The 15,962-nt window shown below is 42.7% G+C and overlaps 1 protein-coding gene and 2 long non-coding RNA genes across 5 annotated transcripts in view; 1 reads left to right on the top strand and 2 right to left on the bottom strand.

Moving 5' to 3' along the window:
• The window catches only part of AK9 (adenylate kinase 9), a 1,784,103-nt gene that overhangs the window by 1,710,295 nt on the left and 57,846 nt on the right, over positions 1–15,962 (bottom strand). The gene's annotated exons all lie outside the window — the stretch shown is intronic.
• On the bottom strand, positions 197–943 carry LOC138452653 (uncharacterized). The gene is made up of 3 exons (XR_011260292.1): positions 839–943; positions 635–751; positions 197–298 (listed from the first exon to the last, which is right to left on the bottom strand). It is a non-coding gene; the product is annotated as an uncharacterized lncRNA (long non-coding RNA).
• Positions 2,640–3,386, top strand: LOC138452652 (uncharacterized). The gene is made up of 3 exons (XR_011260291.1): positions 2,640–2,744; positions 2,832–2,948; positions 3,285–3,386. It is a non-coding gene; the product is annotated as an uncharacterized lncRNA (long non-coding RNA).

The raw sequence follows: 15,962 nt of genomic DNA, 5'->3' as shown, positions 1-15,962 counted from the left end.
AAAAAGCATTTTTAAATTGATACTCAATCATATCACTCATTCTACATACATCTCATCTAACAGGGGAGTTCTAAAGTGAATATAAATCTTTGTAGGCATAACATTTCAGTTTGAATATGCATTTTTGACATGGGAAAAAAACATTTGATTTTCCTTAAACAGTCGACATATGTTTCGGCCCGTTATGATATGCCACTTTTGTCAGCAGTGGTCACCAGACTAAGTATAAGGCCATCTTCAGGACACCAATTGCTTTGTAGTTGATCAATCTTGATCCCCTTTTAGTACATACACACGTCTGCAAAAGAATTTTTTCATACATCAGTATACGTATATTAATCTTGTGTAAGACTCTGCTGTAAGACATTTGTTTTTTTAAAAACGACAGAACAAGTTGCGTATCTCCACTTTGACTAAATTTAAGAGCGATGGCTAGTTTTATGTTATACTAAACCTGCCTTTACCCCACTAAGTCCATATTGTGCTATTTAGACTATTGAGAATACTTAGACAAACGGTGTCACTAACTGTACAACTACCCTCGTCTCAGGTTTTTGTCACTTAATGGAAAACCCTACACTTTAACTTGTCTTTTAACATTTTTTAAAAATTACTACATATTAAAAACACTTACATGTCCACATCTTGTATTTATGTGACTAGAATTCTGCGGTTTATCTCGCTGTCTGAGCTTGTTGTACTCAAAAATTCTCGCGAAGGTAACTTAAGTTGCGCTCTGTGATGTTGGTGCCTGTAGTTAATTAAAACAACTGTTTAGAAATGGCACCTGTGGTTAATTCTAGACCACTATTTGAACATACCACAATTTGTCGCTGACCTCTTAGATGATATGAGGAGAAATAATGACTTTCAGTTTGGCATCAGCTGTTTTTGCATAAATGGTCGTTAATGCCTTGGTTGAATGTTGCCAGGTGCCTTCTGGTGATTTAGGATGGACTGAAAGGCCGTGAATGGATTTGTTTCCTATGGCAATGGAAACGAAACATAATTAGCCTGACAGCATTTGAATGCATGATGAGCCAGTTGAAAAAATGCTTGTAAAGTTAAGCTCTAGTCGAGCTATGGGGCATGTTATTTTAACACATTTTTCTATTATTGTTTTAAAACTCATTGTTACAAGGCCTCAGCCCGTCAGTTTTTATGCCGTTGGTGTTAAATGCGCCCTGGAGCGGTTTGCAATCTCATCATGATTCATTACACATTGTTCGTGGCCACGCTAGCCGACATGCTGTTAAATGCAGGCTTGTAAAGGAAAAAGTCCTTGCTTGGTTATTTACACCTGTAGTGCCCTTTTAAATGATTACACTCCCAGGTTGTTTTATCTCGTACAAGTTCGAAAGGCAGGAATTGAGCTAATTACATTTTCATGTTAAAGTCACTGAAGTCGAGAGCATATTTTACCTTTTAGTCCGCAAAGGGCATGCGCTAGAAAGCTGACTTGTCTTCGGCATGGGCAGCACGGCTTAAAGTGAAACTAAGTCTGATTTTTATGGGGTCACATGATTCAGGGTTACCAACACGTGATCGCCGGTATATTATTACAAGCCTGAAGGATGATGGGACTGGTAGTTTAAAACAGAAATGTGACCTAAATTTGTTTATTTTTTGTTCTTGTGATGCATTTCTGTGTGTTTTACGACATGGGCTTTGCTTGGATTTGCCTAATTTCAAAATATACGCTCCAATCACGTGGGCGCCGGAATATTATTACAAGCCTGAAGGGAGTTGGGACTGGTAGTTTAAAACAAAAAATGTGACCTAAATTCGTTTATTTTTTGTTATATTTCTATGTGTTTTGCGAAATGGGCTTTGCTTGGATTTGCCTAATTTGAATATGTGCGCTCAAATGGGTTGGGAAAACTCATTTAGGACTATCACTATGTGTAGCTTTAATAATACATCATCAGCCTCGAGGGCTAATTAGTCGATTTTATTTTCTATATTAGCACTGTAAAAACAGTTTTGGAATGTGCTTTTTAGATGGTGCTGTTTACCTGTTTCTATTAGGTATCCACCCTTCGGCATTGTTGATACGGAGTGGTAATACTACAGAGTGCTGTTTCTATCACCGTTAGTTCTAAGGGACAACGTTTCTATACTCATTTTTAAAGAAATGTGTTCCATTCTATGGCGATATTGAGGCCATGTTTCACAGTGTCAAGGTTGTATATCCATTTCTGCTCACATCTGGACAGGTTGAGGTCCATGTTGCCGCCCCTGGGGGATGGTTGGATCACTTGGATCACACACCAAAGTAGTTCTGTATATTTGTGCTGTTTACGAACATAATGAGCCACCAGGGGTTTATTGTCTATTTTATTTCGAATACAGGATTTGTGTTCGCAGATTCTTTGACGTACCTGTCGTTTGGTTTTGCCTATGTAAACTAAACGACAGGATAAAAACTGACGGGCTGAGGCCTTGTAACAATGAGTTTTAAAACAATAATAGAAAAATGTGTTAAAATAACATGCCCCATAGCTCGACTAGAGCTTAACTTTACAAGCATTTTTTCAACTGGCTCATCATGCATTCAAATGCTGTCAGGCTAATTATGTTTCGTTTCCATTGCCATAGGAAACAAATCCATTCACGGCCTTTCAGTCCATCCTAAATCACCAGAAGGCACCTGGCAACATTCAACCAAGGCATTAACGACCATTTATGCAAAAACAGCTGATGCCAAACTGAAAGTCATTATTTCTCCTCATATCATCTAAGAGGTCAGCGACAAATTGTGGTATGTTCAAATAGTGGTCTAGAATTAACCACAGGTGCCATTTCTAAACAGTTGTTTTAATTAACTACAGGCACCAACATCACAGAGCGCAACTTAAGTTACCTTCGCGAGAATTTTTGAGTACAACAAGCTCAGACAGCGAGATAAACCGCAGAATTCTAGTCACATAAATACAAGATGTGGACATGTAAGTGTTTTTAATATTTAGTAATTTTTAAAAAATGTTAAAAGACAAGTTAAAGTGTAGGGTTTTCCATTAAGTGACAAAAACCTGAGACGAGGGTAGTTGTACAGTTAGTGACACCGTTTGTCTAAGTATTCTCAATAGTCTAAATAGCACAATATGGACTTAGTGGGGTAAAGGCAGGTTTAGTATAACATAAAACTAGCCATCGCTCTTAAATTTAGTCAAAGTGGAGATACGCAACTTGTTCTGTCGTTTTTAAAAAAACAAATGTCTTACAGCAGAGTCTTACACAAGATTAATATACGTATACTGATGTATGAAAAAATTCTTTTGCAGACGTGTGTATGTACTAAAAGGGGATCAAGATTGATCAACTACAAAGCAATTGGTGTCCTGAAGATGGCCTTATACTTAGTCTGGTGACCACTGCTGACAAAAGTGGCATATCATAACGGGCCGAAACATATGTCGACTGTTTAAGGAAAATCAAATGTTTTTTTCCCCATGTCAAAAATGCATATTCAAACTGAAATGTTATGCCTACAAAGATTTATATTCACTTTAGAACTCCCCTGTTAGATGAGATGTATGTAGAATGAGTGATATGATTGAGTATCAATTTAAAAATGCTTTTTAAAGATGTTTTACAACTATTAAAGAGACAGAACCTTTGTTACAAGTTGGAGTGATTAGTGCAATTTTTCTCCGCCTGCGACTTCCTAACTAATGACATAGTTAGGTTGCCTTTAACTCTCACGTAAGATCCATACAAGACTAAAAGAGAGGGGTAGTCCATCTGTTTTTCACTTTTCTCCCTTATAGATTGTCCCTTCCTCCAGATGAGACCCCCCCCGTCAACAAAAAATAGGGATTACCCATTACTTAAAACCTTTTGTAAATAAAACATACGGACTGGCATTAAAGAAAATCTTCCATATTTGCGATGGATGGCTTTAGCCTGATTGGCTAGCATTCTCATTCTTAGCGTTAGCTCTTCTTTGTACGGTTTCTCTTGCGGATGCACATTCATGTTAACTCCTAGGTATTTATACGAGGTGATTTGAACCAGGTTTTTGTTAGCTAATTTTGAGTTGAATCTGAACCTAGTCTTTTTGTTGGTTGGGTTAAACACCAAAATGTTGGACTTTTTGGTGTTTATACTTAGATTGCTGTCTTTAGCAAATTTGGTCAGTGCTGCTAATTTTCTAGATAGACCAATTGGTGTTCTATCGAACAGGACTAAGTCATCTGCATATAGCAGGTATGGAATGTGTCGATTGCCGACCCGAGGTGAAAAGGATCGGATGTTAGACAGAGCCTTATAAAAGTCAGAAATATAGAAATGAAATAAAATAGAGGCAAACGGACAGCCCTGTTTCAAGCCCATGTTTGTTTTGATGGATTCTGAAAGAACACCATCAGTAGTTCATTTTATTTTAATTGTTGTATTAACATAGAATTGTTGGATTAGATAAAAAATATACTGAGGACATTTGGCTTAGGATAATTTGTCCCATAGTATGTTTCTGGAAACCGAATCAAAAGCTTGTTTGAAATCCACCAGAGCGACAAATATCAGGTATTTGTTTCTGGTTGCATCGTTCTTAATAGCCGATATAATCAAGCGATTTAATGCAGTTCTGATGCCTGAGACAAAACCGGACTCATGTGGATCCATTAGATCTTGTTTAATGAGCCATTTAGTGAAATCACGTATAATAAATCTTGCTATGATTTTACCAGGGACATCTAAGAGCGCAATGGGTCTATAATTGCATGGATCCGTTCTGTCACCTTGCTTAAAGATTGGAATAATAATGGCTGATTGTCAAGACGGAGGTATGATCTTGGATTGTATGATGCTTTGAAATAATGTATTCAACAAGCTGGCCCAAGCCTCTGGATTTGCCTTAAGAATACAATTAGACAGCATGTCCGGGCCCGGTCCTCTAGATGAACTTGTTTTTTTTATTATTATTACAATGTCCAAGGTGTCAAATTTTAATTCTGTTAGATCGGGTGGCTCCAGGAATGGAACTGTGGAAGAGGTCTCATTGAAGAGTAGGTTTTGATAAAATATTCTCCACGTTTCCTCATCGATGCCATTAAGTTGTGTGGATTTATGGGTGTTTCTAGAAGTGGAGTTTATGATTTGCCATATCGGAGTTGCAGATTTGTTCAATAGGGCTTTATACATAGTTTCTGCGTCATTTTGTTTTTGGATATGAAAAATATATTTAATTTTATTTTTATATTCGGTCTTTGAGGTTTTAGGGGCAGAGTTAGCGTTTCTGGGTTAGGTCCTTAAAGCTCTTTGTAGCTCTCTTTTTAGATCAGCAATTTCTATATTCGGTTTGTGCTTGTAAAAGAGCTTTGGTTTCCAGAACTTTCCATCTCTTTGAGCTATAATCTGTATGTGCTCATTATAAAACAATTGTGAGGACTTTGGATCAGAGGTGGAAGCAGATTCAACTTTGGCTTGTAAAAATTCAATGGATTTTAAGTTCCATCTAATTTTATTCTTAGCTATGTTTAGCTCAATGGAACCTTGAAAGTAAGCTTCTGTTCTAGAGCGGTAGGGTAGCCAGTGCACCTCGAGTAGATTGTGGTCACTTACCTTGGTGGGTATGACTTCGAATTCTTGGACAAGTCTATTTGCATCACTTGAAATGAAAATGTGTCATGATTCCTGCCCCTCTTGTCCCCAGCCCTCCAAGATGTCAGGCTGGAGCCAGGCCGTGATCACCTACATGGCCCTCAAGGGCCTCTCCATCCCTCCAAAGACCCACTTGAGTCGGACTTGGGGCTTGTGGCACCAGACTCACTCACTCCCATAGGATAACATTGGAGATTGGACTTGTAGTGCATTGATGGGGACAAGATGGATGCCCCCACATATTTCGGTTCCCAGAACTGCATGTGCAGTCTAGTCTTTTGGGTGTGGTGCAGCCCAGAGACACCTGGGATACCCAGAGACTATTTAAGCCATGCCCAGGCTGAGAAACATGCTTTGTGTTTTCTGCACCTTCAGCGTGACACTCACCGTGTTCGGATCGGTCTCCAGTAGGCCTCATCTTTCTTCTGCGCTCAGCTCCTGCAAGAACAAGAACACCGTTAGGAACAGCCTTACCTTGCGGCGCTTCTGCCCATCATTCATCGCTCCTTCTGTTCTGCGAGCATCTTCGGCGGTGTCATTCCCATCCCGGCACGCCGCTTCCTAAGGAAAAGGGAAAAGAACAGAAAAAAGGCATTAGTAAGCATTCAGCAAATCTTTGCTTATTTTTAAAGACTGTACGAGCTTCAAATGCTTACCTGAATCCCAGCCGCTCTGGAGGAACTCTGTCTCCGGAACCTCTCATCCATCTGCAAGAGGGAAAAGACACTCCAGGTTAGCGTGGAAACATCTAGAGGCGCTGCATACCGCGCTTACTCACCGCATTTCTTCTTCATAACCGGCATCCACGCTGCAAACGTTGCGGCACCTAATAACTCAGTTCAATACAAATACGAAAGGGTCGCATCGCGCATCGCGCTCTTACTCACCTTCAGCGCTACTCACCTCAGCAGCACATAACCATCCCCGGACGCCGGCCATCATCTAAGGACGGAAAGGAACGAAGTTAGAGAACTGTTCAAAAGACTCATACTTACCTGTCGGACTCTTGCCAGTGAAGTAACTAGGCAGCAATGAGCCTGCATCAATCAACGCGCCCCTGCGCTGAAAGCAGGACGGAGAGCACACTTTCCAAGAAAACAAGGTGAGCTGTGGATCAAAGGGAAGGGTTGGACCCCGGGGAAGAAGGGGTTCAAGCACACAAAGACAATAGGGCGTTAAACTCTACCAATCCTGTGTTTCAGGCCCAGTCTCCAGTTGAGTAGACTCCAGGGAAGGGTTCGAGGTCATAAGAGGTCATAACAGGCTGAGTGACATCATCCATTTGTCAGATCTAGAATTATTGCCTCCATTAGTGGGCTTAACTAGATTCATGTTGAAATCGCCCGCAATGATGGTCATTGCTTGTTGCTGTTTAATAGGGTATTGTCCAGGATTTCCTCAATTTTATGAAAGAAGAGTGGTTCAGTTGGAGACAGGGGGTTCCAGTAGATGTTTATTACTGTTATAGGGAAAAAGGGTGATTTTTGTTTTTAGTTCGTATAATAACGGGTTGTATGCCATGATCAGGGGATGGTAAAGCTTCCATGTATAATTGCGAGTCAAGACGAGTCGCAATTAATAAACCAGCTGCCAGTCTTCCCTTAGCCGTTTTGGAGGAAGGAACGACAAGTACCTGGTGATCCAGCTGAGGTCATCCAGGTTTCTTGTAATAAAACTAGATCATGCTTAATTAATTGAGTATTTTTTATGTTCAGTAAATGCGAGAACCCTCGTGTGTTCCACGTAGCCATTGAGCATTTGCGCAGTACTGTTGTCCCCAGTAGCTAATGGTTATTCACTGTTTTAGAAGTGGCGACCGATAACCAAGTCCATTTGGAAATTGGTGTAGACACCATGGATGCTGGTGTCTGGTTACAGTTGCAGCAGGAATTCGACCCTACTTTGTTGTTGTTAACAGCGTTTTTGTCCGCACTTGTCAAGGAGTCGAAGCCATGGACGGGTCTGATTGACTCGGCTTTGGTCGATTTATTATTTCTAGGACCAAGCCCTTTTCGTTCATGTAGCAGGTGTCTCTGTTGTCAGATATAATTCTTAATTATTAATGAAAATATTTTAATGTCGACAATGTCTTAGTATGCTGGTTTAGGGTAAGAGGCTCGCTGAATGTCATCGGAGTTGATGTGACGTAGGGCTTGAATGCACTGAAACACAGTTAGAAGAGTGACTCTGCTTGGAAATGGGTCAGAATGGAGTCTGTCAATCATGGTTATTCTTAAATTGGCGTCTTGTAAATTCTCAGCAGGGGCAATATTCTCGCTTGAGGGAGATTGCAGGTGCTCGGGATCTCGCACAATGGGGGCCATAGCGATCATTTGAGCAGATGGAAGACTTTTCCTAATCTGGTCAGTTGATAAAGGTGGGGGAGAAGTTGTAAAAGGGGTTCTTCAACTCATTTCGTTTCTGTTCAAGAGTTTTAAAGGATATACCGATGTGATTTAGGTTCATACAAAACTTAGGGCTATGTGTTAAACAAGTTGGTATGGGTTCGTGCAGACTTTGATTAACAGCATCAGCAATTACATCATTACTATGAGAGTAAACAGATAAATTCATCATTTCTTCTTGTGAGATCGAATTCTCAATATTAGAGCAGTTAGCTTTCGAATCCGTTTTAATGACAGGAAGGAGAACAGGAGCTTCAAGTGTCTTACCTGTGACGCCATCCGGCTCAGGCGATGCCGGAGGGACAACTGCTGCAATGACTTTGGCAGGGATCTCAGAGTCAGCAGTCAAACAGGTTTTATCATCGCTTCTCAATGTTGATAAGTTTGCTACAGATGCTTTAGTTTTAGATTTTTTTCTTTTTCTTTGCCACTTGCATATTTTTTGATTTTTTCGGTTTGATGTGATCAGTGACCGTGTTTAATTTCGGTACTCCACTCTGATGTTCGCTTACGGTTTTCGGCTTTTTTTCCTGCGCATCTTTTGAGAAGGGCGACAAAAGACGTCATAGAGCAGTGCTCTACATTCGGATGCGTAGAGGGTTCAATTGTGATTGGTTGCTCATTAGCAGTACTACTATTACCATTGTGTATCAGTTCGGAAGGAGATGGATTCGGGCCCTCAATGGAGGGGGAAATCTCTTCCACAACTGGGGCGGCGACAGAGGGGGACACTGGAAGCTCCTGTTGCAGGATATTGCAAGATACAGAAGGGGGCACACTTTTCAATGCATTTGTGAGATTCCATGCCAACCAATCAAGCTTCTTAGTAAGTATTGTCATATGATTTTCTTGCACCGTAGCTTTGTTTTCTAGTATTCCAAAAATGTTGGTTAGAGCTTGGATCGAAGTGTTGATGGCAGTCAAGGCTGTCTCAAGCGCTAGGTTAGTAACAGGGGGGGACCCAAAAGAGGGCCGTGGCAAGGGTTTAGCAAAGGAGAGGGGGAGAGATACATTTGACTCGGGTGAAGAAATAATGTCATTTGGGCAGTCTGTGGGATATAGTTCAGGTGATATAGATAGTCTGGGGTCAGACTGCCCAAGGGACGCCTCCCTGTAGCCTGGTATAGCAGTAATGGAAATGGCTTGTGTCGAATGAGCTAAAGGAAAAATATGATCAGGAGGTAGTCTCGGGAGTGTGTGAGACAAGTAGTTGTCAGATTCAGCCGCTTCAGCTTGAGCACCCAGAGAGACTGCGACCAGTGCGATACATACGCACCCGATCCTTCACCCGAGGGCTACAGAGACGTGCATGACTGTGCGCCATCATGCCTCACGGCCTGCCACCTAGCATACCTGTCTAAGTGCCCTCAGGTCTACGACTTGGATTAAACTACGATTATCCAGGCACCTGCATCTGGTTACCAACTACCCCTGCCCTGATCAGCCCCTCTACTGGCTCGACACACGGCAGTACAGTGCTTCCAGAACACTAGTTGCCAAGCTAGTCACAAGGAGTCACTTCCCCCAGCCTAACGGGTTCTGACCCCTCTGCCTCTCCCCCACAGGAAGAAGTGCCACATTCGATTTTTGTCCAGGGAGAAACGTCATGGGACCACTCCATCTTGTGGGCTAACAACTACCCCCATCCCGTACCATCACTCGATTTACTTCCAGACGTAGACCAACGACTAGGTCCTTTTCCCAGCAGCCAACTTCAAAACATTTAATGCTACTCACTCTAGTTTGACAAGTGAGCGGCTGTATGTAATTGAAAAACTCGATGTAAACACTCAGCTGGATGCAGAGTCAGCTCGGAGATCTTCTAAAGGTCCACAGGTGTCAGTATACTTGCTAGGAAGCAAAAGTCAATTGTGAGGACCTCGAGGTTGGAAGCTCAGAGGGCGTGTTCGCCAAACCGCAATGTCATGCGACAGTTTTTGTTAAATATTGGTGCGCGTGTTTTCCCTGCAGGCGTCCGCTTTCAGGTTTGTTTGCTCACCGGAGCACTGAAAGAGGTGCACCTGCGTCTCTAGTTAAAGGCGTTGTTTGCTGTGCAAGGAATATTGCGTGAAATAACACCAAAGTTTTAAGTTTAGAGTTTTAAGGATTGACCGCAAGACAAATAGGGGGACAAGGAGCGAAAGCGGGGAGCAGGGTGCAGAGGGCTGAGAACGGGAGACAGGCAAAAAGGGATCAAGCTAGAGTGAAAGGGAAGCGGGAAAGCGGCAAAGGGTAAACAGGGCGCAGGAAGCGGGCGAGAAGGAAAGTAGTAGGCAAGGGCACGTAAAGAACGAGTTCGGGAAGCGAGGATCAGGATTTAGGGTGGGGAGCAGGGGAGCGAGAAAGGGTAAACGGGAAGCAGGCAGCGGAAAGAGGAAGGAAAGGAACAAAGAAACGGAAGGTGAAAGCGAAAGTCGGAAAGCGAAAGATGACAGGCAGAAAGCGGACAGCAGAAGTACTCGTCAGGTACTCCCTTCTGGTGCGCGCATGCGCTGGTGCGCACGGGCGCTCGATTTACAGCTTGGTATCGGAGGTGGGGGGCGTGGCTAAGAAAACAAGCAAAAATAAAGGATTAGTGCTTGAAATTGAAGTTCTTAATGTTCATAGCGTCTTTATGTTCCACGTAGCAGCCAGAGAGGTAGTGCTGGTTATACCCAATGATGATTCTTAAGTGAAGAAAAGTCCACGTCAGAGGCAGTCCAGGCAGCGTGGCTAGCAGGACAGCAGACAGTACTCTCAGGTACTTGCTTCTGGTGCGGGCGCGGGTGCTTGATTTGTAGTTTGGTCACGGAGGTGGGGGGCGTGGCCAATGATGATTCTTAAGTGAAGGAAAGTCCATGTCAGAGGCTGTCCGGGCAGCGTGGCTAGCAGGACAGCAGACAGTACTCGTCAGGTACTTGCTTTTGGTGCGCGGGATAGTTATACTATTTCTTTAATACCAGGCAAGATCCCTCCTAGAGTGTTTTTACAGCTAGGTAAAATTAAAAACACCTACATACACAGTTGCACTTGTAAATACGTATTGTAATCGTGTAGGTATTCAAGATGATGTTTTCCTGGAAGACCTGGAGTCGTTATTAGTTCTAATTGCTAGTGACACAGCAATTCAGTACACAATTTTAGCAGGAGATCTAAACATTAATTGTATCAGGAAACCAACCACTCAATTAACAAAACTGGTAAAGCGATGTCACTGATCATGGAGGAGAGACATCTGGTAATGGTCAATGGATCTGTGCCAGATGATATACCGCCATGCAATACGTGGCACAGAGGAAAGCAGGCAGCTCTCTTTGACTACATTTATGTTGACTGAAACCTGTTTGCTATAGTAGACAGATTCCAGGTCAAACTACAGACCCATGGTGATCACAAGCTTTTACATGTATCATGGTTCTGGACTACTTCCATCAACGCAGCTAGCTCATCGTGTGTACAAGATCAATCAATATCTAATGGCAGAAATTGTTTCAGAAGGACCCCAAATTTATTAAAAGAATTAAATATGCAACTGAAGTATCCCTTGGATACTCTTTATCCAGGAGTAATTTACACGGAGGGTCTATATGTTGCAGCCTTACAAACATTTAGGCTGAAGACGACTTCTTGTTCCTACTACCATACTAGACACTCATGTATATGATAGAGAACTTGTCGACATGAGAGCAAGATATCGGGCCTCTAGCCATGCTCTGAACAAATTACTGTTAGTAATGAAGACCGTAAAGTTGAAGACATTTAAGACCAGATATAAAAATTGGATAAGAGGTAGAAAAGCATGGACGATACAAACCGATGCCCAACATATGCTGCAAGCCCTAGCATCAAAAAGCTCTGCATTAATAAGGGGTTTATTGAATAAGGCCTATAATAACATGCAGATGCCTATTCAAATAAATGCAGTCCCTGAAGAATTCTGGGAAGTCTTTTACAAAACTTTATATGCAGCGATTCCCCTATCCAACCCGTTTGACGAAAATATCTTGCATAGATATGTAGATATTGAGTTTAATGTAGAAGATATCTTTTATATAGCTAAACTTAGCATGTCAAACGCCCCGAGCCCGGATGGTCTCTCCAATGTAATGCTAAAGTCACATCCAGAAGCATGGGCCAGAATTCTATTTATAATATTCAATCAAACTATATATAGTCGCCAAATTACGCCATCATGGCGTAAATCAATCATAATGCCCATTTACAAAAAAGGTGATCGCCTGCTTCCTGCTAATTATAGGCCGGTGGCTTTGCTTGATGTCCCGAGCAAGCTGTTTGCCAGGCTAATACTCAGATTTCAATCAATGGATAGTTATGGTGAACTCACAAGATCCTTACCAGACGGGTTTTGTGTTGGGCCTAGGAACTACTGTAAATCTGCAAACATTGCATGCCAATATATCGCATGAATTCCAAATGAAAAAATCTGTATATTTGGCCTTTATAGATTTTCAGACTGCATTCGATTCAATATCTAGAGAGCTGCTTAGAGTTAAGTTATCCAAAGCAGCCTGCCCAGCTCATCGTCACCATTGGATATATCAGCTTCATTCCAACATGTCCATCCAAATATGACCATCTCTGGATGGGAAGCTATTAGCCCACATTTCCACCTTTAGGGGGCTCAAATAAGGCTTCATTTTGACATCGGCTCTTTTCAACTTTTTCATTTCAGATATGAGGCATTATTTTACTGAAATTATTTTTGATTCACCAAAGCTCGGTAAACATCCGATCCCCTGGCTGTTTTATGCCGCCGACCTTGTCTTGCTGGCGAAAAATTCCAAGGGGATTACAATTGCTTCTGTCCCAGTTAGGCAGCTATATTGAAGAGAATTTGCTTAACGTGAACCAAACAAAATCTAAGATACTGATAAGTGCAAATAAGCTCTGTAGAAAGAGAATCTCTTTTACATGGTTCTTGCAGGGGAAATCATTACAGGTTGTCGGTCAATACAAGTATCTCGGATGGAATACAAACAATCATATATTAGATTGGCCCTACTTTTTAGACTTGAAGAAGAAAATTAAAACAGTGACTGTGCAAGCACGCATCCTGCACGCAAGATATGGAACATTCCCACCATCATTTATGGCACCAAATCTAGAACATGGTGCCCTGAAATCTTCTGGTTGCGGTTGGAGGGATATTTTTGGAAAAACATATTGAATCTTCCTTAGAGTTTATCAATGTGTGTCCCGAGACATGAAATAGGCTTTTTGTCTTTGAATACTCTATATATGTGGAAATTGTGCTCCTTTCATAGAAAGTGCTTAATGCCCTTAAAGGAGGGCTCCTCAATGAGGATTCTCTCCACTTATACAAATACTACACCCCATAAGATGCTTTTGGCTAGTATATCTGATGACTTGCAAAAAACTAATCCAGACAAGCTAAGGCCAAGTTGTAGTACACTGATTGGACCTCTACAAGGGAGCAATGCATGAAACGACATCTCTTGCAAGACCATCTGCTTCTACCTAAGAAGGTAAATACTGTAGAATCATATCTCATGAAATATAGAGAACGATATCTGAGATTTCAACTCAATTTAAGGCGTACTAATGATGTACTAGCAAGGCGTTCTATGACTGACAAAGAGAAACATTTGCAGATTTTGCCAGAGACCAGAGCAGACCAACCAGAGACTTTTAGGCATTTGTTAACTGAATGTCCCCTGTTTGGTAAATAGATGGAAACTGTATTTTGAGCACTTTTTTCTGATTATTATATTGTAACAACTGAATTGCTATGGAATATTCTTTTTAACTCTTCCGGGTGTAGACCTGTCACAAAATTGTATTCAACAAATCGATTAAATAGTTTCTTCTTCAATGCATTTCTTGTTGACAACTTTCCACCCCGAATCTCCCTCTTTAGGGTTCAGACCCCTTTCAGACCTTCCGCCTCCCTCCTTTGGGCTCACTGTGGCTTTTCTTACTTTCACAAATCTTAATGTCTTTTTAAACAGTTCTTCGGACTTCGCCCCCTTTTTGTTGGCTTCCTTCTGTCGGGTTCACTCTGGCCAAAATTTACAACACATTGTTCATGTGCTCATTTCACCAAGTGGGATTCATTTCCCTTAGCTCTCAATCATCTGTCTGTCAAAGACTTTCGGCTCCTGTATGACCACTTTCACCTCGTTTCGCCTTTTGCTAAGGGCTCTTGGTTACAGTAGTTTCTATATCATCGGGTAATCGCCCAGAATTTTTATGCCCGAAACGCACGTGGTGCCAGATTCCTCTGTTGCCAGTTGTCGCCCTCTTTCCTCACTAGTATCTTTAAGCTTCTCAAAAGTTCCAATTTAGCCGTTCACTATTTATCGTTCAACACAGTTCGGTTTCTTATCGGCTCATCCCTTGCCTCACCGGCTGTGATGAACTGCTTGGCTTTCTGCTCCTTTGAGCTCAAGGTTGGTACCATAGAGACTCATATCTCTCCCTGGCCTGGTTATCAGTAGAGGAGGGTCTCATGTACTGTAAACATCTGCTGCAACACAAGCTGGCTATTGTTCGCAGATTGATAATCCCTTATGCAGAGGTTTCACAGGCTTTGGTCGGAAAGGACAAGGTTTCTTCTCTCCTCGCCACCCTTTCGGTCTGCGCCGTCTTTCTCCTCCTCTTGAACTGCTGTGCTGAGTTAGCTCTCACATCATGCGGTCTGTCTTGCTTGTAGTGTGCTCTCATGCTCCACCTTTTATCCGTGTGTGGAAGGGAAAGGGCAGTCAGGTGTGTGTGCTTCTGGTCAATTGCCTGACTTTGCCTGACCCCTGTGTTGGGACATGTCAGGTAAGAGGCTCTAGTATTAGTCCACTGTCTGTCGTGTTATGCGAAAGTGTTCGTGTGGGAAATGTGGCAAGATGGGCAAAAGGTGTTGAAAGAAGGGGGACACCGCGTCTCACTAGTTGGTGTCCCACTCCCCAAGGACACCCCATCCAAGTGATCCTCCCTCACTGGTCCACCCGCAGAAACTGGAGACAATAGCGATTGCGGTGTCCTGGCCATCTGGATGACAGATCTCCAGGGACTAGCTAGGAAGACAACTTCAGGTTTCTCACAGGGGTGACCGAGAGAGAGAGGGAGAGAGAAAGAGAGATGACAGAGAATGGGGGGTGACAGAGAGCAAGGGGTGATGACAGAGAGAAAGAGGGAGAGAAAGAGAGAGAGACACACAGAGGAGGGGTGAGAGAGGGGGAGGGTGACAGCGAGAGAGAGGTGAGAGAGAGGGGTGACAGAGAAAGGGGGTGATAGAGAGGTGAGAGCAGTGGGAGGGGGGTGAGATGGATGGGGTGAAAGAGTGAGTGAGGGTAACAGAGGAGGTGTGACAGAGATAGAGGGGAGAGAGAGAAAGAGAGACAGCGAGAAGGGGGTGAGAGAGAGGAGGGGGTGAGAAAGAGAGGGCAGGTGACCAAGAGACCGAGGGGGTGCTGATCAAGAGAGAGACAGAGTGGAGGGTGACGAGAAAGAGAGAAAAGGGAGAGAGAGAAAGAGAGAAAGAGAAAAAGAGGGAAAGAGAGACAAGTGGAGAAGAGAAGCACGATAAGGAAGCTAAATCGAAAAGGCCAATGACTTGAGTTTTTTTTCCATATTAGAAAAGCCCTAGATAGAAAAGGTTAAACACTGTGGGGAATCGCTAGATGACGTTACTTCTCCACAGGGTGGAGCCCTTTCCCTTGAGGTGAGGGAGGTGAAGCGCTACCAAACCGTCCCCCTAAGGGTGGTACACGGCGGGAGGATCTCATAGGAAGAGACTCCCCTCAGGGATAAACAACTAGGGAGAATGTGATATGCTCTCCTTAACCAAACCTCTCATAAGGAAAACCCTACCCTGTACACCCCAATATCATCCTTAACCAACCCATGTACATATATAGAGTTTTAGGGATAAACTCTAGTGAGATGTAGGACATAGACTGCCTTAGGAAGATTTGTCTGTGGTGAGGTAGAGGTGCAGAT

Source organism: Ambystoma mexicanum, chromosome 4p (genome assembly GCF_040938575.1).
Source record: "Ambystoma mexicanum isolate Mex_15411 chromosome 4p, UKY_AmexF1_1, whole genome shotgun sequence".
Taxonomy (NCBI): domain Eukaryota; kingdom Metazoa; phylum Chordata; class Amphibia; order Caudata; family Ambystomatidae; genus Ambystoma; species Ambystoma mexicanum.
This window is presented reverse-complemented; position numbering and strand designations above follow the sequence as displayed.